Genomic DNA, 23,755 nt, shown 5'->3' with positions numbered 1-23,755 from the left:
CAACGGCATGTCCTGCTGACAGTAGGTCAGTAACATCAACACTCACATGAAGGACGACTCCAGCAAAGGACAGATTAGGCTGAAAAAAAAAAAATACAAGAACAAACTTTCACTCATCTGATGCCACTTTCTGAACTATCCCAGAACCCGGCCTCTTCATGGCTTAGAAGGCCTTGGGATGAGGGTGGGAAAATGGGAACTGCAACTTCCAGGGGATTGAAATGAAAGGGAGGACTCACCAGCACCTGCTGGTCCTCAGCCAGTGCCTTTCCATGTTCTGCGACCTGATCTCTGCTTCCTGGATGTTGGCGAGACCCCTTCATCCTCTTGACGTGATCTGCAGCTTCTCCCTCCCATCCTTGGCCACACACGGGTGGTCGGCCTGCTCTTTCTCAGCCATCTCCATGCTTCACTTAGTTAGGACTGTCAGAACTCAGAGCCACAGTGCCTCAAAACAATAGAAATTTATTTTCTCACAGTCTGGAGGTGAGTAAGTCCAAGCTCAAGATGTCAGCAGGGATTTTTCTTCTGAGATCTATCTTGGCTTGACGATGACCAAACTACTTTTCTTTGCCTTCATGTCATCTTCTCCTTGTACTTGTCTGTACTTCTCTCTCTTCTTCTTATAAAAAGCAACAGTCCTATTCAATGAAGCTCACTTGAATGTCCTCATTTTCCTTCATTACCTCTTCAGAGATCCTATCTCCAAGTACGATGACATTGTTCAGTCCTGGGGGTGAGGACCTCAACATATGAATTGGTGGGTGGGCACAGCTCAGCCCATAACACTCCATGAGCTATTGTGTCCCCCTCTAATCTCTGACTCTGGTTAGTAAGCACACTCTGATGGATTAAAAGAACTAATGACCCTGATCTCAAATCCCTGAATTCTCAAAACCTTATCTGACTACTGGTAAAAAGAAAGGGGAGAAGAAAAACCTGCAGAAAAGATGACCAGGACAGTATGTGTTTGCCTAATATGTTCCCTCTGTGTCAATCTCTCTACATAACCAACCAGGGCTGGCTATTCACAGGATATGGGAAAGTCTGGAAATGTGGGGCCATCCCTCTACAAAAGAAACAGGACAAGAATGAACCGTAACAACCAGATAGCCTGGCATACTCATAAATGAACCATAAACAAACCATAATAACCAGACACCCTGACATCAACATCCAGTCAGCTCATTCCTCAGATTCCCCCATCACCAGGACGGCCTGGGTCCTTTCTGAGACTCTACACAATCAAACTTAATCCTTAATATAAACTCACCACTGAATCTCCTAATGCTAACATCAACTCCCTTTTATATCAGGTTTCCCGCACACCGATCTCCAGTCTTCCCCCACATTAATATTAATAATTTTACTGCACACCGATGCTAGAGTTAAAAGGATTTATTTAAAAAACAATTTTCTTTAATCAAGATTTTGATCAAACTTTTTGCACAAACCACTTCTTTAGAGAATAATTCAAAGGACAGCAAAAACTGGTGGATATTGGGGTTTTAAAAAAAAAGAAACTTCTAGAGAATGTCCCAGGATCAATCCACATTTAGCCCGATTTCCTCCAAGTTCTCCATGTAAAATATTATACAATGAGAATTTATACTCTGACTGATAACCCTGAGGCACTGTAAAATTCTTAATCATCAAAAATGCAATTATGCTCGCCATACTGTAATTACTAAGGAAAGAAAGTGCACTCATATATTTTACAAAGATTTTCTAAAGAGAGGAAATGGTAGGTTATGTGTGTTGGAGGGGAGAGTTTCTAATTAACTTTCAATTAATCAGAAATTCAAGTAACCAGAAAACCCCATTTCTTAAACATTCCATGAGCATTTGCCATGTGCCAAACATTGAATTACTTTACTTAAGAGAAGTGCGAGAAAAGCCATTTCTTCATTGATAGATGGAACACCTTCCTGGAAATACAATTTAACAAAGGACCCCACTCTGGATTTGCAAATCAAGAGAGGTTGTATGTAAATACACAAAGCTCTGAACTTTTGAGACATTTGAGACATCTCAATATAAAGGAGAGGGCAAAAATCACTTTCAAATGTGATCTCATAAGACTATGATCTGTTTCCCTGCCATAGGAATATTGACATTGACACAGAGTTTCGGTAGAGACAGACCTTTTATGGTGCAAGTAGCCAAAAACTCAACTCAGATTGATTTAATAAAGGAAATTGGATGAGTTGTAGCCGAATGAGCCAGAGGAAACTGTGGTAAAGTTGGATCCAGAGGCTGGAAAGATATGGCCAAGAGCCCAGTTGTCTCCCCAAGGCTGACTTCCTCCTAAAGTTATCAAATTCCAGACCTCACATCTTCACTCATCACCAGGAGGAAGAAAGGTCTTTTTCTGTAGTATTTGGGAAGGACTGTTGCATTTTTCTTTCCCAGACACCCCAGCAAATGTCTCCTCAGGTTTCTTTGGTCCAGATTGGTTTAGAGGTCCCTCACAGAACCAATTACAGCAGCCAAAGGAGGTGGGGTAGTCTGATGCCATAGTCCATCAGGGGGAGGTTTAATCCTACCCAATCTCACATGGCTGAGAATGAAAGAAAGTGGTTTCCCAGAGGAACTCCAGGGCACTCTTAAGAAGGAGAAAGGGAGACTGGTGGCTAAAACATAAATAAATGAATGTCTAACTACACCCCAAGTACAAAGCAAACTGGGGAATTTGCTTCCACTTTCTAGTCTTGGCACCAAGTCAATAGTAATTTTCCTATCAGTAGTCTTTTAACATGTTTATTTCAAGGAAATTTCATGGAAGGGTAGACATAGCAAGTTAAAACTGCCCCCAATCCTCTAGGATTTGGGTAGTCTGGGTCAAAACATCAGACATCCTAAGGTGTCTTGGGGGACTCTGTCAGTTAAGTGACAAACCCTTGATTTTGGCTCAGGTTATGATCTCACGGTTCTGTGATTGATCCATGTTGGGCTCCGCACTCAGTACAGAGACAGTTGAGGATTCCCTCCTTACCTCTCCCTCTGCGCCTCCCCTCACTCTAGCACTGTGTGTGTGTGTGTGTGTGTGTGTGTGTGTGTGTGTGTGTATCTCAAGTAAATAAATAAATCTTTAAAAAAAAAATCAGACATCCTGAAAGTAAGTCTCAATTGGCCCTTTGCAAAAAGAGGAACCAGGATTCAGTGGCTGGAACATAAAGACCAAAACTTTTTCATCCCAGTAGGAGCTGACATTGGGTGTGAGCTTACTGTGAGCCTGGCTCTGTTCTAAGCCCATCACATGCACTGAATCCTTGAGTCCTCACAACTACAGGAAGGTGAGCTTGGGGCTACCTATCAGGAGACCGAGGCAGAGAGAAACAAGGTAACTTACCCAAGATGGCATGCCAGGAGATGGAAAGGCCATGATTTGAAGTAAGGCCATACAGCTAGAGGCAAAAGAAGTCATGCATTACTTGAGAGGCTAAGGCTTCATCCTGGAATATGGCTTTCCTGCTGGTGACAAGGGACACTTGCAGGTTTGATGAAATCTGCTCCAATCCAGCTTCCGGGGAATGCATTCCAAGTTCCCCGAGTGAGAGCCTGATAAAATCCAGAAAACCCAGGCTCAGCCTTGTGAGAGCCTTGGGAGCACCTCCTTGAGATAGGACTGATGGATGGACAAAGCAACAAGGGGAGTGGCACTCCACTGTGGGCAGCAGCGACGTCCCTTTCCTGAGTAAGGAACTGGGGTAGAGTGCCACGTGCAAAGAAGTCAGAATGGCCTCCAAGGAGAAGGGTCTGCACAGCCGGAAGCTGCCAGGAGTAAGGCAGCAAATTTGGGAACTTTGGGTCCCAAGGGTCTGCTGGGTGGAGGACCTGGAGCCAAAGGCGATGACTGCCACCTTATGATCGCTGACTGAGCTCTGGCATTTGTCCCTGGAGCCAGTGTGACCTGGGAAAGTAAAGGTTACGTGTTAGAGGACATGATTAAAGGAAAAGCGTTACATTAGCAGATGCTGAGAGCCCCGGTAATTACGGTGATTTCATTTCTTGACTATTCTTTTCTGCTTTTGCCCAACGTTGAAAGGCAGGGATAGGATTCTCGAATACCAATTGTTACAACACACAGCATCCCATGAGACTAATTCTCCGGACCCACGGCAAATGCAGCAGATACAAAAACGAGGGAGGCTTCAGTCCAAATCGAGTGTAGGTTCTGACATGTAGGGAGGGTGTAGCTGCCAATGAAAATCTTGTCGCTGAAAGGAAGAGCTAACACAGCAGGGGGCAGACGGCTGGGAAACCACAGGGGGGCAGAGGGATCTGAAGCAGCAGCCCATGCAGCTAAAGACCAAATGTTAAAACAAAGAGTGTCAGAGGCGCAGAAACACTCCTGCTGCTGGCTTCCCCGCACACTGTCTTCTGCAATCTTAAATGGTTAAAAGAAAGGTCGAGCAAAGGGCCCAGGTACTTCGGCCGCGTTGGTGCAGCTCACGTCCACCCAGCCCAAGTGATCGGTGGCTGCAGTGCGCCACCTAATGGTGACACCAGATGCTTCTCATTTAAGCGTGGGATCCCACTTTTCAAAAATCCGAACTTTCCCGTCTCCCTCTAATCTAAATAAAATGATCAGAGCATTGCTCTGTTACAGCTCCAAACAGTAGACTGGCTTTAAGTTTAAGTTTTTATGGCTCTAATGAAGATGTTGAGTACGCTTTAAATAATAAGATTCGGATTAAGTATCCATTAGATGTGATGACAGCTCAGAAACATGTAGGCACATGGTTATGCGTGATGAACCCAAAAACCAAAAAAGGGCTGGGCTCACCTTACTGCATTTCTCCACATCCCAGGGTTTTAGGCTACATTTCCCCCCACATCTTTATTTTCTCCATCAATCCTGTATTTTCACTAAGCAGCAGTCGTACACAACGTTTTTAAAACTGAACTTGTTAAAGCTAAGAGTCCTTCCCCAAGAAACACAATTTCTGCATCATGATTTTCAATGGCTAGTTATTTCTTCTTTACATTTTATGCACACGTCTGACCAGGATCCATTTCTTTGAGGACTGTGTCAGTGACCACACTGTCCCCACTCCGCTCCTCTATCATGGGGCAACATAGAGGGATTTACATCACATTGATCACCAGGGTAAAATCACCAGGAAAGAAAAGGGCTAAGAACCCGATGCTAAATATGGGAGGGTCTGCCTGAAGCTTGAATCAGGTAAGCGCCGCACTAATGGGATGGAAAAAGCGGGACCGCCAGTGGTCTGTGGGTCTGCAGCTCCCCCACTTGGCAGGTGTTGAAAGTAAATGATTTCTGAATCAGCCACCTGAGTTGTTTTGTTTTTTTCCACACGTTCATTAGCGGTGAGTGTGTGTGTGTGTGTGTGTGTGTGTGTGTGTGTAAAAATTTAAGAAATGGAGTATGAATCAAGAGGTGGTGCCCAGTTTTTGGCAAAGGAGACACCATACAAAACCACGAAAGGAGACGATTATTTTTCCCTCCGTTTTAGGATTTTTTGTACAATTGCTTTAACAGCACCTGCAAGGACATGCAGTTTGGTGCCTCAGAGTAGGGCGGTGAGGGTGACACTAAAAGCAACCAAGTCAGTGGTAGGCTGGGTTTTTATCCTTGCAATTTCACCCACCTCTTGCCACACGGGGGGCAGGCGAAATGCTCAAACCACTGCCAGTCGTTTTGTAGATTCTGGGTGTCTTGTAAGCTAAGCAAATCATCCAACACGTGCAAGATTTACAATGACATCACCCAACAGTCTCGTTAATAAATGTGTATGCAATATCCCTAGAGGCGAAAGAAATGATATTTAAGAGAAACAATGCCTTGGTTGAAAAAAAAAAAAAATGATGAATCCAATAAATATGGGAACTAAGGCCAGTAGGGGGCGGGGCAGAGTGTGGGGAGAGGGGAGGGGAATGCTGTGGGACTTCTGCGTTTGGCCAGGTGCATAAACTGAACTTGTTCTCCAACTTCCAGAAACAGTGCTAGGCTGCAGGGGTCTGTGCTGAACCCTTTGATGAGGAGGCTCAGCAAATGGCCAACTGCCACCACTGGGTCCTTCTCCAAGCGACAGTTTCTTCTCCTGCCCTTCCAGAGGTGAAAAGTAGGCTGTTGGAGCCAATGTTCTTCCATGAGCTCAAGAAGACTTTGTCCATGGCACTGGACTTCATGGAGATTAGGCGGCAGTCTGGACTTTTTTGGGACTTTATCTGACGAAGCGGTTTTTGAGAATTTTAAACATTGTCAATTGCTTCAAAGGTTGCTTTTAAGGTCTCTTTTGGAAATATTTGCCTTTTCAACCCTTAATTGCTTTTCCTTCAATTTCAGAACTTTTCAGTACTTGGTAAACTCATTATTATTTTATCTTTGTAGTCAGTAAAAGGCTTCTTTTAACAGAAGCGAGCTAATGACAACTCAAGGGGGATCGTCTAGTGGAAACTCTGAGCCCCCGACAAGAAGGTTAGCAGTCTGGGGGAACTGTGGTGCCCCTCCCAAAGTCTCCTACACATTTCCAACAGGGACACTCACACCTTCTTCCTGATATAAAAGATCGTGTTGCCCTTTGATTGCAGATCCTAGGTCTTTGAATTTTTTAATATGTACATTTTAAAATCTGTAGTCCCCAGTACACAGAGAGGTACTGTCATTCATTCACCTCCCAACCCTTCTCCTGTTGAACCCGCACTCACCCACTCTCCTCTTCCCCAGGGGAAGATGCTCACTGAGCTTAAACAAGGGGTTCTCAACCTTGCTGCACATTAAGGTCCCCTGAGAGCTTCCAAACTATTGATGCTTGCTCTTATCTCAAGAAATTCTGATCCTAATTGTCAAGGGAGGGGTCCAAACATCAACGCTTTTCTTAATCTTCCCAGATATAGCTATTCTGTATCCAAGGTTGAGACATCTAATTTTAAATGATTGGGTCTAATTCACATACGTACTTGATGTCTTTGGAGCCTAACCTGAGGGTTCAATAAGGTGTTATTAATGGTGCAATACAAGAGGGACCTGTTCCTCGATTGAAAAGGTCCCTCGAGTGAATCTCTGAGTGGCCACCAGCCTTGGCCAAGTCTTACACGTGGCTGGCAGACGAGGGAACGTCTCTTCAAACATTAGAGCCTTCATTATGCTTTCCTGCTTCCATAATCATTTTGTAACATTTTGCTCTATTTTCCATTAAGACAAAACTTTAAAAGTGCTTTTGAACTGTTTGATATCCCCATGCTCCTCTCTCCTCCTGCGAGCAGAGGAACAGCTAGCCGGTGTCGCAATCATTCTCAAAGGATTTTTAGGATGACAACTGCAGCTTCTACTGACATAATAAAACAAAACAAAAAAACAAACAAACAAACAAAAAAAAAAAACCTTACTGTGTTAATAATACGAAGTCAAGTCCCTTGAGACACCTAATAATAGGAAATTGGCCCCACAACTAAGAAGATCAGCTTTCCCTGCTGCTCAAATTTATTTTTGAAGGGAGGAATGCCTTGAGAAGCAGGAGCCAATGCAAGAGAGTCTCCGGGCTTTTGCATGCCTTCTGGAGACAAACAAGCCAGACAAGGCTTCAGATTCAGGGGCTGAACTTTTATATCAAAGGTGAGTTTCCTTTCCTCTGCTGTAGAATGGGGAAAATAAAATCGACTTACTGCCCTTACAGGGTGGTTGTGGGAACCAAACTCAGCGAATGGTGTCAGAGGGTGTTCTAATCAGAGAGTTCCAGAAAGATTTCTATCTCCTAACTTACTTATCGACACTTATTGCGCACCCTACTGTGTGGCAGATTCTGTTTAAATCCGAACATTGGTTACAAAATAATTTATGATACCAAAAATATGGGAACAGTCAAGAGGGCAAACAATATAGGGATAATCAAGTAAGTTTATAAAATTTATTTAATTTATAATTTATCATTGTCCTATTATTCTATAATCATTTTACTGTAATTTGTAATTATTCTATAATTCAATTATAGAATATTATACAGTAATGAGAAATCGTGTTTTCCAGAATGTTAAAGACATGTAGAAATGGTTATGAGAGAACATAAAAAATCAACATGCTAAATGAAAATATATGAGCAATCTCAGTTTTGGCATACATAGCAATTTTAGCATACATAGAAATTTTATTGTCAAGGGTAGGGTCCAAACATCAGTATTTTTTAAATCTTCCCAGGTACATCTATTGTGTAGCCAAGGTTAAGATACCTAATTTTAAATGATTGGGTCTAATTCTCATACTCAACTCTCATAATTCTCTTTCAAGTGTGTATACACACTAAAAATGTTTTTTAAATTACTTTACTCTGGGTGGTAGGATTATCTTTTTATTCTCTTTCTTATATTTTCTGCATTTTCCAATTTTTCTGTGCTAAATGTCCATTGCCACTGTAGTCCCCAAATGAACAATAACTTATTTTTTCTAAAATAAAATCCAAACCATAATGAGTGTTTAACAATGAACACAAATTACATTCTTATTAAACATTAGGATGAAGCTTCATTAATGCTCTCATTTGGTATTTTCCCACATTACAGTGTTTCCAAATTATATTCACTCAGAAAAAGTTTAAAGAGATTCTCTTGTATTTAAATGACGTCTTTATAAAATTAGCCATTTCTTTGTGTGTATTTAAGCTCTTAGAACCACCTTTCAAGTTGAAGTACAGTCATTCCAACTGAGGTCCTCTGGTTGCTATGACAATTTATTTCTTATCTCTGCTACCCTGTGATCCCATCACTTTAGCATTTGCAGCATCTTACTTGAATTGTTTGTGTAGTGATGCAGAGAAGCTTTGAACATTCTTGCCTTTATATAATATTCTTTAGTAAAGAACTAGTCTTTTGGTATGTGCCATTTGAAGAAAGTTCAGAGGGGAGAAAATAAATAATTCATAAGAAATAACAAGAGAACCATCACGCCTAGGTAGTTTTGAGCATAGACACATATGCCACAGCTGAGTTGTAAATAAGATTGGAGTAGTGTAGTTGGTCTGTATTGCAGTTAAGAAGCAAACCTGGGTCTATCTTTTGAAATATACAGAAAAGTAATGCTGCCATCCCATCATTCATGTATTCGTTCTTCCGTGAAATATTTAAAGGGCACCTCTTCTGCACCAGTCCTGTGCTATGTGTATAATGAGGGATAAAAGGACAGTGGTCCCCGCCTTGGAGAAGCTGACCTTTGGGGCAGGTGCGGGTACAGGGTGTTGTCATTGGCAAATGGCTGCCCAATGAGAGACGACACTTCACAGCCACTCCTTGGATCCAAGGGTGGCCACCCGGGATACACATCATTGAATGAGAAGGGATGGAATATGTGTCATTTTTCAGATGATGTTTTTAAGAAATTGCTGAGCCTTCTCCATGACTGCATCTTCTGCATGTCAGAAGCTAAAGAATCGAGGCCCCAGATGATGGCAGAGCCCCACCACATGGAAGGACGATGGGTCTTGTGCTGCGCTGGTTTTTAAATAGGTGCATGAATTCTTCGATACTCCTCCCTTGAAAGTTGATGCTTCATTTCCTCCGCTTGGGTGTGAGTCGGACTTGGTGACTCACTTCTATCTAACACATAGAATGCAGAAATAATGACAGAGTGCGATTTCTGAGTATAAGTCATAAAAGACAGATCCCACCTTGCCCCTTCGTGGATGTCTTGCTCTGGGGAAAGTCAGCTGCTCTGCCACAAGGACACTCAATGGGCAGGTGGAGAGGTGCTGTGAGTGAGTTATCTTGGAAGTGGACCTGCCGGCCCCAGCCAACAGCGTGACTGCAACTTCATAAGAAACCCTGACGTCAGAACGACCCAGCTCAAACTCTTTCAAATCCATGACTCACATAAATTATGACATAATCATTATTTTTTAAGCAAGTAAGTTTTGGGCTAATTTGTTACACTGCAATATATAACTAATAAATAAAATACATGGGTATCAAAGTCCTTGAATCAACATGTGGAAAATAGCCTCCAACCATACAGTAATACCATGTTTGACTATCACATTAAACTACCAAAAGTTGTGGGTTTTCTTTCTTAGAACAGCTAGCATAACCTTGCTAATTTAAGGAGGTTACATAGGTTCATAGCCAATCTCCCATGTGCCACAATGTTTAGCCCTTTGAGGTCTTCAGTATTTGTTGAACGAATAAATGATTATATGAAAATACCTCACAACCCTTAAGAGAGGTACAAACTAAGCAAAAGAGAGTTTACCTTCATTTGTGAGAAGAGAACATTTTTCATGGAACTGGTGAGGTTTGAACTGTGCCTTGAAATCAAAGAATTTTGAGAGACAGACTTGGGGAAAAAGTATTCCAGCCAGGAGTAACAGCAGAGGAACAGATACAGACATCAGAAAAAGTGAAAATAATTTGAGGGCTAATAGATTATCCAATTTGATTTGAGACGTTGAGTGATAAGGAAGATTGGGAGTCAAAATTACAAGAAAAACCTGGAATCAGACCCAGAAGATTGAGATAAAAAGAATTGGTTTTAATTTCAGGGCCATAGATAAAACTGGAATGAGTAGAATGATATCTGGCCTTGGTGTACAAGATCCTTAGGGTGGGAAGACAAAAACAGTGAGAATCATAGGAGACCACTGATGGAAGCTGTGACCAGTCCCAGGGGCCTTTCCACCCAGAATGGAATGACAGGATGGCTGTGAGAAGCCCAGGAACAGCGGAGCCCCCACCAGTGGCTGCCCAGTGCTGACGATGGCTCTGTCCTGGCCAGTCCATACTATTCGTCTTTGTGAGGAAATCCTATAAGCACCAAAGAGATTTTCTTCTACGTAAAGTTAAACAATGAAGTGTCAAAAACGTTTACTTTGGTCTCATTAGCACCACGTTTTAAGCCACTGCACTAATTTTTTTTTTTTTTTTTATTTATTTATTCGACAGAGAGAGATCACAAGTAGGCAGAGAGGCAGGCAGAGAGAGAGAGAGGAGGAAGCAGGCTCCCTGCTGAGCAGAGAGCCCGACGTGGGACTCGATCCCAGGACCCTGAGATCATGACCCGAGCCGAAGGCAGCGGCCTAACCACTGAGCCACCCAGGCGCCCCTGCACTAACTAGTCTTTAAGAAAGATCACACCTGCCTCTTATGTTGGTCTAATGAAAGCGAAGCCAAAGATTCATTCATCAGGGCTGCTCATTGCTGAGCCTCCAAGCATCAGTCATTCTTTAGAAAAAGAGCCATGGGCTCCACAGAGGGCAAACTTGATAGGTAGAATACACTATATTGTGCCAAGAAATTCAAGTTTATGTTTGGCCGGGCTCACAGAGGCGATCTGTTCTCAAATAAGCAAGCTGTTGAGCCCTGTAGGACAATGGGAGAGCAGCAGACAAGACAGAGGGGAAAAGTCATCTCAGGGTTCGAGAAATTCTCTCTCACGCAGCTTCACGCAAAGACCCTCCCGCAAATATGGCCACGTCCATCTCTGGCTTTCCTTCCCCTGTTCTGCTCTCACAGCTGTTGCGGTCACTTACTCTTTGATGGATATTTGTGACCATTTCCTGTGCTGAAACTCTTCCTGAAGCTTCCGTCTTCCTAGAAGATGAACTCATTTCGCCCAGCGAAGCTCTCCCTCTCCTCCCTGTTTCCGTCAGAGAGAGTGACTCACGGTGCCACTTTCATCTCTCTTCGGGGGGCCGCCGCCACGGAGCCCACACTTGGGGATCCTCCGTAACGCAAAGGAGGAGATGAGAAAGTTGCTGGTATATTTCAGCTGGCTTCGTTAAAAACAACTCTAGGCACTACAAAGTGTGTGTTATTAATATGCATATGTGATATCTTTGAGGCAGAGCTGCCTTTAAGGTGTATTTTCAGCAGGACAACATTTTCCCACGTGAGGTGGGAACAACAGTGAATCATATGTGTGGGAGGGAAAAGCCTGTGGGCTATGTACAATACTTACTCCCTTTGTGTCTCGCTTCCCTCTCCCCCGCTCCCCCTCCCTCCCATTTTATTAATGGTTTCTGCAATTACTGGTAACAGTGCCTTGCCAGCAAAGAAAAATCGGGGACTCTCTGACAGATCGTTGGAAGGAGGGGCAGGAGAAAGGTCACATGTGAAAAGCGAGGAGGGGACTGCCGCGGCAAAATGGAGTTTCTGAAGCTGGGGTACTCAAGGACATGAGGAGGTCAACAATCCAGCTGGGGGAGTTGTCTCCGTGTTACAGCACCTGACACTTGATAAATAAAAAGAGAGAATTCAGAACAGGAGAGGTCCCCCTGAGAGCTCAGCCAGCACCACTGAAGACGCTGCTTCTCAAAGGATTCCAAGTGGACGGCCCCAAGAAACATGGTAGAGAGTATTTTCATAAACCCAGGATAGATTAAGAGGAACATGTGAAGTGGGATACAGTGGTTAAGATACCCAAGAAATGGATTTGGGATTTCTTTTTCCTTTTCTTACGTATTACGCAATGTACAAAAGAAGGATTTCGTATTACGGCCAGAAATGGAAGGAGTAGCTGCTGAAAGAAATGTCACATTAAATAAGTAAACAAATAGATACATAGTCCCTAAGAGAAGTATCAAGAAATGCTGTCACAACTTGGCTTTGGTTACTGTACTTGACAATGGAAATGTCAGCCCAGCTAAATACAACCAGGTTCTTATGCACATGGTATAGATTTCCAAAACTGCACACAAGTTAAAATAGGTTGGACTGATTTTACCTATCAGAGTGATTATGAAACATCTGAGCCCAAAAGATGATATTGAGAGTTAGGAGAAGGAGAATATTTCCACTTATTTGTACTTACTAGTTTGTAAACAGCATGTGTTTGGCGGATATTATATTTTTTATGTTAAAAAAAAAAGTATTTAGAATGGGAAACGTGGGACTACGAAGGTATTTGTATTTGGAAAGGCAACTCTCCAGCGTATTTTTTGTATTCCACATTATACCTTATCCTTTATTAAATTTAAGTGAAATTACCAATAATTGATCATCTTAACACTGGGCATTTTTTAAAACTACGATGCTTAGAGTCTTTAGGATTTATGTGAATATACATACTAAAATGTTATGGACTCCATTTGGTTCTATTACAAAGTTTCACCAACTTAAGGAAAACATGTCTACCTCACTCACCTGAGGCAGGCAACTGGAAGTGAGCATCCGGAGCACATACTCCGTGCCACGCCCTGAACTAAGCCCAGAGATGAGGGAGATAAAACCCCTTTACTGAACTACGATGAGATATCACCTCATATGTGTCACAATAGCCAAAATCCACAAGACAAAAAACAGCAGGTGTTGGCCAGGATGTGGAGAAAAAGGAACCCTTATGCACCGTTGGTGGGAATGCAAACTGGTGTAGCCGCTGTGGAAAACAGTATGGAGGTTCCTCAAAAAGTTAAAAATAGAACTACTCTATAATCTAGGTGCCACACTACTGGATATTTACCCAAAGAATACAAAACCGCTCATTCAAAGAGACACAAGTACCCCTATGTTTATTGCAGCTTTATTTACAATAGCCAAATTATAGAAGCAGTCCAAGTGTCCACTGATAAATGAATGAAGATGTGGTAGATATCCACAGTGCAATATTACCGAGCCACATAAAAGAATGAGATCTTGCCATTTGCAATGATAGGGATGCAGCTAGAGATTCATGCTAAGTTAACTAAGTCAGTCAGAGCACGACAAATCCCATATCATTTCATCCATATATGGAATTTAGGAAACAAAACAAACAACCAGAAGGAAAAAAAAAGAAAGAGAGAGAGAGACAAACCAAGAAGCAGGCTCTTTTTTTCTTCTTTTTTTTCCTCTTTTTTTAAAGAATCTCAAGCAAACATGCATGCTGAACGTAGAGCCCAACACAGGGCTCGATCTCATGACCCTGAGGTCATGACCTGAGCTGAAACCAACAGAGGGACACCCAACAGACTAGCCACCCAAGCACGCCAAAGAGACTCTTAAGTATAGAGAACAAACTGATGGCTTCCAGAAGGAAGGGGAGTTGGGGGATGGGTGAAGTAGGTGAAATAGGGGGTTGGGGGTTAAGGGGTGCACTTGTGATGTATGGAAGTGTTGAGTCACTGTATTGTACACCTAAAACTAATATAACACTGTCTGTTAATTCTACTGGAACTAAAATTTAAAAAAAAAATTAACCTTTTTTTGGTGAACTCTAGAGCTCAGTGCCATTGAAAGTGTTCAGAAAATAAAGGAGGAGAGAAAATGTCACCTACTACCTCTGGGAGATTTCGCCCAGACAAGGGTGTCACGGTCCTCAGACAGGCAAGATGCTGCTCAGCATTCTGACCTATTTTCCTGGTACCCGGAGCTGGCCTCATCCTCCAGGCCTTCTCCCTCCTTACCCCAGCACTTTGAGGTTAAATGTTTGTTAATGACCCGACAGAGTTACCCTCTTCGTCGGAGCTTCGCTGTGCCCAAGAGCACTGAGGATTCTGAGAAGACATCCACCGAAGAATGCCCTCGCGGGGTTTCACCGCCATCCCCTCCACCAAAAAGGCAGCTTCCACACATCCTGACACAAGGCCAGCTCCTTGCCCGGGGTGGCCTCTGGAGTGCATCTCCAGCTCTTGAAATGTAAGAGGCTTTCAAAGCCCGCCTGCTTTCTCTCTCACCCTTTCAATTCCTGTCTTTCCAACTCAACTGTGCATTTGGAGAGTGCTCTCTACACATGTGTAGCAGGCGACACATGGTCCAGCAAGGGCAGCCCCACCCTCAGGGGGCCCACAGTTCAGCAAGGGACGTAAGGAGGAATGAGGAACAACGTCGGAGGCAAAACGAGGCACTGAATGTCCTCAGAGATCCACAGAGAGAGAAGGATCCATCTTTGGAGGAATCTGAGAACATCTTATGGAAAAATGACATTGGCAATAGGCCTTGAAAGATGGCCTTTGCCTCTCACCAAAAGCCATCTGAGTCGACATGTGAAGATTCAAGAATATCTGGATCCTACAATGTGTCCCACCCCACCAGAAGTGAGAAGTGTCCCCCACGAAATTTGACAGATAAAGCATTTTAATTTATCTAAAAATGTCAGATTGCTTTCCAAACCCATACCTTTCCTTTCTCTTACACAATGACAGATTCCAGACCTCTTCCACCTAAATTACCTGCTCACTGTTTTTGCCCTCTTTCCTTCTGCTCACCCCTCCCAATACCCTGGCGTCTAGACCGCTACTAGATCGACAAACTGTCCTTTCATGAAAATGGCAGGAAAAGTTATGCCTCAATGGAAGCGTTAAGGAGGGCAAGAGAGGTGCTTTGCCATTGGCTTCGTTTCCAAGGATTGGCCTTCCAGTAAAATTAACAGCCCTCCAGTTTACAGAGGAGACACTAAAGTACCCAATACATGTCAACCCAACTCTTGAAAAACGTCAAATTTTATTTGTACACAAAACCTTCCACTGTTAATGTACATAAACGCCTACTAAACAGGCCAAGAGGAACAATCACTACGTAGATTGACAGATTGGTTACAAAGAAGGGACAGAGAGTCCCTTCACCAATGCAGCGGGTGCCCAGGAACCCAAGTACAAGGCATGAATCCACAGCGGCCAAATGGCAGGAGCACGAACTGCCCGTCGGGGTGAAGGTAATTGAGCTGGATGTGCTAAGGACATTTGTGGAAATAAAGCAAACCGTGCTTCATTTAAATGTGATCTCATGTCAAGTCACACTGTATTTAAACTTATGTAAGAAGAATCAGGAAAAATACCCTGAATAACTATGCATGGACAAAAGTCATTTGCAACTTATTTGCATATGTCTTGGTCACTGTAGACAAAATTTAAAAAAGCAACATTAATTCCCTAATGAGCGAATGTGACTGAAAACAGTCATCTAGGTGTCCTAAAGACTCTGAAGAACCCAGATTTAAAAAAGGTAAGTGTTTTGGATATTGGAGATATGGGGCTATAGGGATTTCTGCTTCTCTGTGGAACACGCTAGCATAGATTCCTGATTCTACTGGCCCTGATTAGCTGAGTATACTATCTTCTCTCTTTGACTTCATCAATTTTCAAAAAAAAATTCATAGCTAACAGAACTCTTGACCTAGTCTTGCAAAGAAGGGCTAACAGAATCCACCCACACTTCACAGAAGTAGAACATATCCAAAGACATGGTTAGGGACTAGAAATGTCACCCGTACCCCCAAGGAAAACGTCAATTTAGGGAGAAGAGGGGAAGCTGAAGCAGATTCCACTCAAGACGACTCAGCAGGAATTTACTGAATAGTTGCTTGTGATTGCTATAGTGCTTTGCTATCTTCAAAAAATCTTTAGCATGGGCCAATGTCTAGGACAATGATGAAAAAATGTTTTTGAGAGTTGAATGCAAACAGACTTCTGTAATGATGTGTGTTATATATTTTGAGAACTAAGACATCAGTCAAGCTCACCAGGGGAAAAAAGAAAAAAAAAAAGCGATGTCTTTGCCTTCACGCCCCAGAAAGGCCCTACTCAACAGATCAGCACACAGCAAAGGAAGTCCCTGTGTAGAAAGACATTTGTCAAAGACACATGATAGATTATTCAATTCAGGAAAACTACTAACAGCAGCCTCAAAATTACCAATGTTGTGTTGACTTCAAGGACTTTTTCAAGGAATGGAGGACCTCAGATGGACCCAGATATCACACCAAAGAATTTTAGCTTGAATACATAAGCTATGACTTTTTTTCAGGTTTTTTTTTTTCTCTTTTCATTGCACAAAGCACGTGAAAATGTTGAGTCCAGTAATAGAATACAAATTTGATAGTTAATAGAGAAAGAGCTTGAGGGGCATGATGGACTCTAAAAGAGATAAAACCCAGGACCAGATACAAGACAGATGCTGTAGAAAGGAGAATTCAACACATGGAAAAACTTTCCAAAGTTTTTAAGTTCATAGAATGGGCTACCTTATTGGGTGATGAGCTCTCCATCACTAGAAACATTTGGTGGACGGGTTGACAAAGGCAACCTTTGTCAGGGATGCTATGAGTTAATTCTGACATTGGGGTCAGGAGGTGGTACTCCCAAGACCTCCACAGGCTAGAAGAGTGGGGAGGAGGGGCTCTATTACATGGCTCCCCCTGGACCTCAGAGAGACACTGTGCATCCTCGAGTAAGCACAGCTATGTCAAACCAAGAGGTATTAAACCATTATTCCAGAAAGCTTGTTAATTCTGAGTAGCATGGGGACCTAGAGATTAGTGAATAATAAATAAAGCATTTCTTCTTTTGCTGGTAGCGTCTGTCCCTGTTCATTAACTCCCTCTTTCTGGACAGCCAAGGGGGTTTCTGGAAGGTGTGATGCCTTTGGGTATTCTCACTGTGAAGCAGAGTCACTGAACAGCTTGAAGCATAGTGCCTCCCCTCCCCAAACGGAAACTACGGAGTCTTTTCCTTCCACCCCACCACCTCCCCCCCCCCCCGCGTCCGCAACACCTCATTCGTCCTCTCTCCCGCTCTGTAACATCACACAGGATACATATCTACCTGCCTGTTCAACCCCACTATCCATCGGCATTCCTCTGTAAAGGACTCAGATTAAACAATGGAATGATGACTACTTATGGCCTTATTTATTTGTAAGCTCTTTGCTTTCTTTTTTTCAAGGTCCTATTACGGGATGTCATTTTTTCCCCCATTGGACTTCCTTAAAATTTTAGAATTGGAGGCTTTTTTTTTTCCTCTTCAGAAAACAAATCAGTCTCTTTTCCACTGCGATTATTTTGTGTGTTGACAGCTGAAACCCGACTAAAAAGCAAGACCTAGAGAAGAACTGCCCGGCTCAGGAGGAGAGCTTGCCCTTCATTCCTGAGGCACCAGGCGACTACACCATCAGTACCAGGAGGAGGCACAGGTTACAGACGAGCCACAACCCCCGGGGGTGTCTCCTCATCCATTATGCTCACACACACCCCCACCAGGGGGCCGTTCTCCAGGGAGACCCCCTCCTCCTGTGGGACTCTCCGTGGTGTCTATACCACTGAATTCTGATTCTTCTAGTTCTCTGATGCCAATTCTATGCCCCTCTTGTGGGTTTCAAATTCCCCTCTTTTCATGTCAGTATCACTCTCCTTTTTCCTTCAATATTCCTCCCTGCCCTCAAGCCCTAATTACTTCACTGAAAATTATTCTCAGAATTACGCGTCTTTCCCTGACCTCTCTCCTCAGCCTCGGCCCCGCTTGTAAACTGCCCGCTGGACATCCCCACCTGGGCGCCGCACTGACCTGGGAGCTGTAGCAGCCCACTAACGGGTCATGGAACCATCAAAGGTCAGTTCCTTCAGGCCTCCTCAACTGGAAAACAAAGGAGCTTAACGGAATTATCTCCAAGGGGAGGATTTGGTCAGGTGTTGAATTTATTGTCCTGTCCTATAATAAGCTCATGTTCTTGTTTTCTGCTTGACTCCTCCCAACCACAGTAGACTCAAACCCCAAGGATCTCGAGGCCTGGCTAAAAACAGACCCACTCAACTTGAACCGGGTCCCGCCTCCAGCTCAACCCGCCTTGTTCACACCTTACCCCACCTCAGCCTCTCTCAATCTGCCTCCCAGCTTTCTCTTCTCCCGGACACTCCATACTCCAGCTTGCGTGGAGGTGGTCTGCTCACGGATCCCGAATCCCCACCCCGCAGTTTCACACGTCTGTGGCTTTTCTCGTGCTTTTCCTCCTCTCCAACACCTCCTTTCACTCTCAAATTCCTTTGCCTCCTGGAATCCTACCCACTCTGCAAAGCCGCCTGAAAGTCAGCCTTCTCCGATCCTGAAGAACCCGAAGGGTGTCTTGGACATTTCTTGGATGCTCTTTGCCCGTGGTTCTTAACCTTGACTGTGCCTTTGACTCCCCTGAAAAGCTTTTCTGAAATCCCCATCCCCAGGCTGCTCCCCAGATCGATTAAATCGGAACCTCTGGGGAAGAACCTCCGGTGTTTTTATAGCTCCCCAGGTGATTCCAATATGCAGTCAAGGTCGATAACCACTGCGTTGTACCATTTATCACTTTCTTCCTTGTAGTTGTAATTACACCGTATTTGTCTTATTCCCACTACTAAATTTGAAACTCCTTGAGGGCACAGACCATCTTATCACATCTGCTTATCCCCTGCAGTTCTTAGTGAATCAGAGATGCAATAAATATTGTTGAATTGAACTGGGAATCTTGAAATTGATCATAAACTTCAATTTCAGATCTTGCATACAATTTTAGGAAAGGAATCCTATTAGTGGAGGTCTAATCTGAATTTAAAAAAAAAAGCAAGGTGTTATTTGCCATTACCAAAAAATAGTCAGATGACTTTGAAATCAGAAGAGCTCCCATTAAAGACGAATGAACCGCAACTACGTGCGTGGCCGAGACTGTCCTTTGCTTTCACATGTCCCTTTCTGAGGCACTCACAAATAAGACGAATATGCTGGGATTCTTTGAAAGCTGACTGTCAGATGTGACTGCGTCGATGTGCTCGTTTCTAACTGAAATAAACAAAAGCAGTCGGTAACGCGCACAGTGATCTGCCTTCCCCAGCTCTGAGACAGAAGGTACCACAAGCAAAACCGCAACGTGAACTTAACACAGAGCATCTGACCTCCTTTCAGGAACCACAGAAAATGAAATGAAAAATGAGACAAGGAAGACTTGCCAGCCTTTCATACGGCTGCAGTTGCTAAGGAAACTGCTTTCTTAGCTTCAACCTGTCCAGTAGAGCCCGTTTCACATATTCTTCTGGGTTTTTTTGAAAATAAGGATATCAAAGAGGGAAAAGATCATAGAGAATAAAAGTCAAAATTGTACCGGTCCAACCAGAGCCCTGTGCTGTTTCTCCTTGCTATGCTCTTTCCCAGTCACCTGGAATATTTGTCACCCGGCCAAACCCTCCTGGAACTAAAAATCATAGAATTAGCCGAGAAGGTAAACAAAACAACAGGAAGCCCTATTTGACATGCAGCAGTACCCGGAAAAACGGCTTCCTCGCTCCACCTGGGCTTTCTTTCCTGCTGGGAAAGTAGGAGGCAACTCTTCACACAGCAGGAGAAGCACCTCAGCCCTCTCCTGCCCCACATCTCAAGAGAAAGTGCTCCAAGTTTCCCAGCAGCACCGATGTGACCGGGGGCTCCGAGGCACCCGAAGAGCCACCTGAACGGCCCACCCGAATGGCTCACCCACGTGGGAAGGGGCAGGCGCGGACCTGCAGAGTCTCCAAGCCAAGCTAGGGGGAGGTAATGGGCTGGCCACCAGAAGCAGGGACATCAGAGGGAAGGAGATCCGACTTGCCTCATCACCTAGCCTCACCCAGGATAGGAAAACAGAAGAGGCTCACAGGTGCTTTCCATCAACAGCTAATTAAATAAGTAAATATTTCTCTGGAGTTTACTGCAAAGACACTGTGCTAGTGCAGCTAAGGGTAGAGGCTGATTTGGAAAAGTAACTTTCCAATAAATATTGCTGAATTTCATATGCAAAAACGATGCCACTTTCTTCTTCCTTTTTCTGTAAAACTTCCTCCTTTTCCTGAAAGAATAATCTACCTATTCCTCCAGTTCTACTTAAATACAGCATCAATAAAAGATCTCTGTTCAAGAGACTGGTAGCACCATTTACACCAGGAACTGGGGAGGTGGGGGAGAGAGCTAGGAGGAAGGCTTTTTCATGGCTAATCTTTAAATATTCAAAAATAAAACAAAACATTAAGATAAAATTAACGGCCGCTTACCTAGGTCGAAAGACCCAAACTGTACTCTAAGTATTTCTTAAGATGCCTTAGGAGAAATGTGTACTGGTTTTTTTTTTTTTAGGTTGTAAGACCTCCATAGGACTCAGATAATACATTAAATGTGATCATCTCCTTACTAATCCTATTAAAGGCCGTTATAAGTATTTTTATTATGCTTTATATAATATATAGTCTGTATCTCATGCACATATCCTTTTAAAACATGGGGCTCTACTATATTATGCAACATAGCTTTGTAAAATTCTTTTTGTTCAGACTCCTGGGCTATTACAAATGAGCTGGCAATAGTTCACTGAGATCTAAAAACATTTCGGGTTTTCTCAGTTTTTCTCAATCCTTTACGTCAAAAAGCATATCTCCCGAGGCTTCCGCAGAAAGCCATCCTATGGGAGAGAAATGCATTCATTGAAGTCCGGACCTGTGAACGAACAGCCTGGTCCAAACGAACAACCAGGACAACTCCAGCCAAGTTACCCACAGACTTTCACTTTCTCAGTTAAAATACAGGAAGCACAATGCAATCATGGTAACATAAAAAGGCTAATTAATGACCACTGGACTAGACTATCGGATGGAGTGTGAAATCCATCTGAACATTGATCATATATGGTTTTTCCCCCTTTTACAGGGGAGCAAAAAGATGCCGATGTGTTCTCTTAGATGTGAGCCTCCTGAGAGGCGTGTTTCTGCAGATGTGGCGGGGGTGGGGGGGTGCTGGTAGAGTCTGATAAGATTATGGTCACCTGACACATGGGAACATTGTAGCCCTTCTGGAGACGTGCTCCCCAAAATCAATAGGTCAAAAAGATTTCTCGTATCTAAATGGCATTACAGTAAAATGCACAAGAAATCGACTTGAAATACATTATTAAGAGTGTACTACAAACTGGCTTAAACTCAGACTTCCGCTGTCATCGTCTTCTCTGGATAGAGCAGGAATGGGCCATGAAGCCGGTGAGGGACGATCCATAGTACAGCCCCACAGGGTCAGGAGTGCTCACCCCCACCTGTCGGTCAGGGCCATTCTAGGAACCGGTAAAGAACATCCAAGCCGGGCTCCTGGGTGGCTCTGTGGGTTAAAGCCTCTGCTTTCGACTCAGGTCATGATCTCAAGGTCCTGGGATTGAGCCCCACATTGGGAATCTCTGCTTAGCAGGGAGCCTGCTTCTTCCTCTTTTTCTGCCTGCCTCTCTGCCTACTTGTGATCTCTGTCAAGTAAATAAATAAAATCTTAAAAAAAAAAAAAAAAAACAAGCCCCAGACTGGCTCCAGAACAATTAAATCCAAACCTCTAAATGTGAGGTCCCTGATACTTCTGGGCTGAGAGTCATGGGTTTCTACAAAGAGTAATTTCCAAATGGGATCAGTCAAAGGTAAAGATACTCCTGAATGCAAGAGCCATCTTAAGAAGTTCCTGGGGTGCCTGGGTGGCTCAGTCGGTTAGGCATCTGCCTTTGGCTCAGGTCATGGTCTCGGGGGTTCTGGGATGGTGTCGGGCTCTCTGCTCGGCGGGAAGTCTGCTTCTCCCTTGCACTCTCCCTCTCTTCTCTCCCTCTCTCTCTCTCTCTGACATAAATAAATACATAAATCTTTAAAAAAAGAAGTTATTAAAATATTAGTTGTTGGGACTGTGGTTCCAAGGTGGGTGGGTGTGCGTGCACACGCACATGTGTTTATAAAACAGTCACGTGCTTCCTCAGCATTACTGTTCTATTGTTTGTTTGCTTGTGTTGTTTGCTCATTGCATTTGGGGCAACCTGCACATAGAAAGGCATGATAGAGAAATGATAGTTGTAGCATCCCACGAGGGAATGCTTTGTTGCTCAGGTGCCAATTACGTTGCCTGCCTGAAGAATGCAAACTCCCATATAAAACCTTGGCCAGCCCTGCCAGAGCTGGCTGGATGATTCTGTTCTGGGCCAGGAAGCACTCACCATTCCCCACAGCAATCAGCTGGCAAGGACTTTGCTCACACACACAGATTCTCTCTCTCTCAGGTCTCGTGGCCAGGAGCTTTTTGGGCATTCTGAACAAAACTTCTCCTTCAAGGCTTCCTTGTTTCCAGAAGGCCCATCTACACGCTCTGCATACACATGTATTTTGCCGGAGGAGAGATTTTCTTTAGGATTTCCTTTAAGGGCGCATGGACCCCGGGCAGAGTCAAAATGACCTGTGGATAGCGGCCTGAGGAGACAGCATATGCCTTCCTTTCCGCCTTGCCTGAAATTCGAGAGAGCATCTTTGAGTCTGGGGAAAAGAAGGCTGGAGAGCTCAGGAATGTCTTCATTTCCTTTCCTGTCATTAAGCCCCTCCATAGCCTGGGCTTTGTCAGCTCCAAGCTGACTCCCCCGTCTCCGGTGTGAGGCCAGGCTGCTTGGATGTTGCTTCATTTGGGATCTAATTCAACCTCGTTATATGCCAAATACCCTCCGGGGTGTCCTACTTTTCCAGATCTTCTACCATGTCAGAGCTCCTATGGCTCCATTTTTCTGTCCTTCGGGAGAACAGCACCCAACCACCTACCACCCTTGCCAGAGAGAGAGAACTGTAGGCTGGCCTGCCTCCTACGTGAAACACCATGCCGACGCAATTGGGGATCTTTGGTGAAGATTATGAAAAGATGAATTACCGTGGCAAAATGTTGCTGGCCAGGTCTGAAAATAAATGGAGCATGCTCTGAATTTGAGTGAAAGAAAAAAGTGATTCAAAAGCACTTTGAAAATTGGGCTAGAGGAAAAAAAAAAAATGTTCTTTTCTCTGCCTCCACCAAAGTTTCTACTCGTTTCTTTCTTCCCTCCCTAACCAAACCCTATTAATTTCCACTTCTAGGAATTCCTCAAGTCTGAGCAACTAATGGAGAGGGAAATAGGCTTGTTTTGAGAAATATTTCAAACGATGCAGCCTCTGCAAGAAATCCCGGTGCCCTGAGATGTCCTGGGCTCTGGAGCTGTCCTGACTTGTGGCTGGATTCCTGATCTGCCACATAATAACCGTGGACGTTGAACGATTTTCTTGATCTCTTTGTACCTCAGTTTCCCTGCTAATGAAAGGAGC

At 43.8% G+C, this 23,755-nt stretch overlaps 1 long non-coding RNA gene across 1 annotated transcript in view; it reads right to left on the bottom strand.

Annotated features, from left to right (window-relative positions):
* Window positions 1–234: 234 nt before the first annotated feature.
* LOC101687185 overlaps window positions 235–23,755 on the bottom strand; it is a 36,349-nt gene continuing 12,828 nt past the window's right edge. The window contains exons 2-3 of the long non-coding RNA XR_001177922.2: window positions 3,353–3,913; window positions 235–730 (exon numbers count right to left, since the gene is read on the bottom strand). This is a non-coding gene — a long non-coding RNA (uncharacterized LOC101687185). The remainder of the gene's footprint in view (window positions 731–3,352; window positions 3,914–23,755) is intronic.

Source organism: Mustela putorius, unplaced genomic scaffold (assembly GCF_011764305.1).
Source record: "Mustela putorius furo isolate JIRA1106 unplaced genomic scaffold, ASM1176430v1.1 tig00003858_pilon_pilon_pilon, whole genome shotgun sequence".
NCBI classification, from domain to species: domain Eukaryota; kingdom Metazoa; phylum Chordata; class Mammalia; order Carnivora; family Mustelidae; genus Mustela; species Mustela putorius.
Note: the sequence above shows the minus strand (reverse complement) of the source record. Positions and strands in the feature narration are given on the sequence as shown.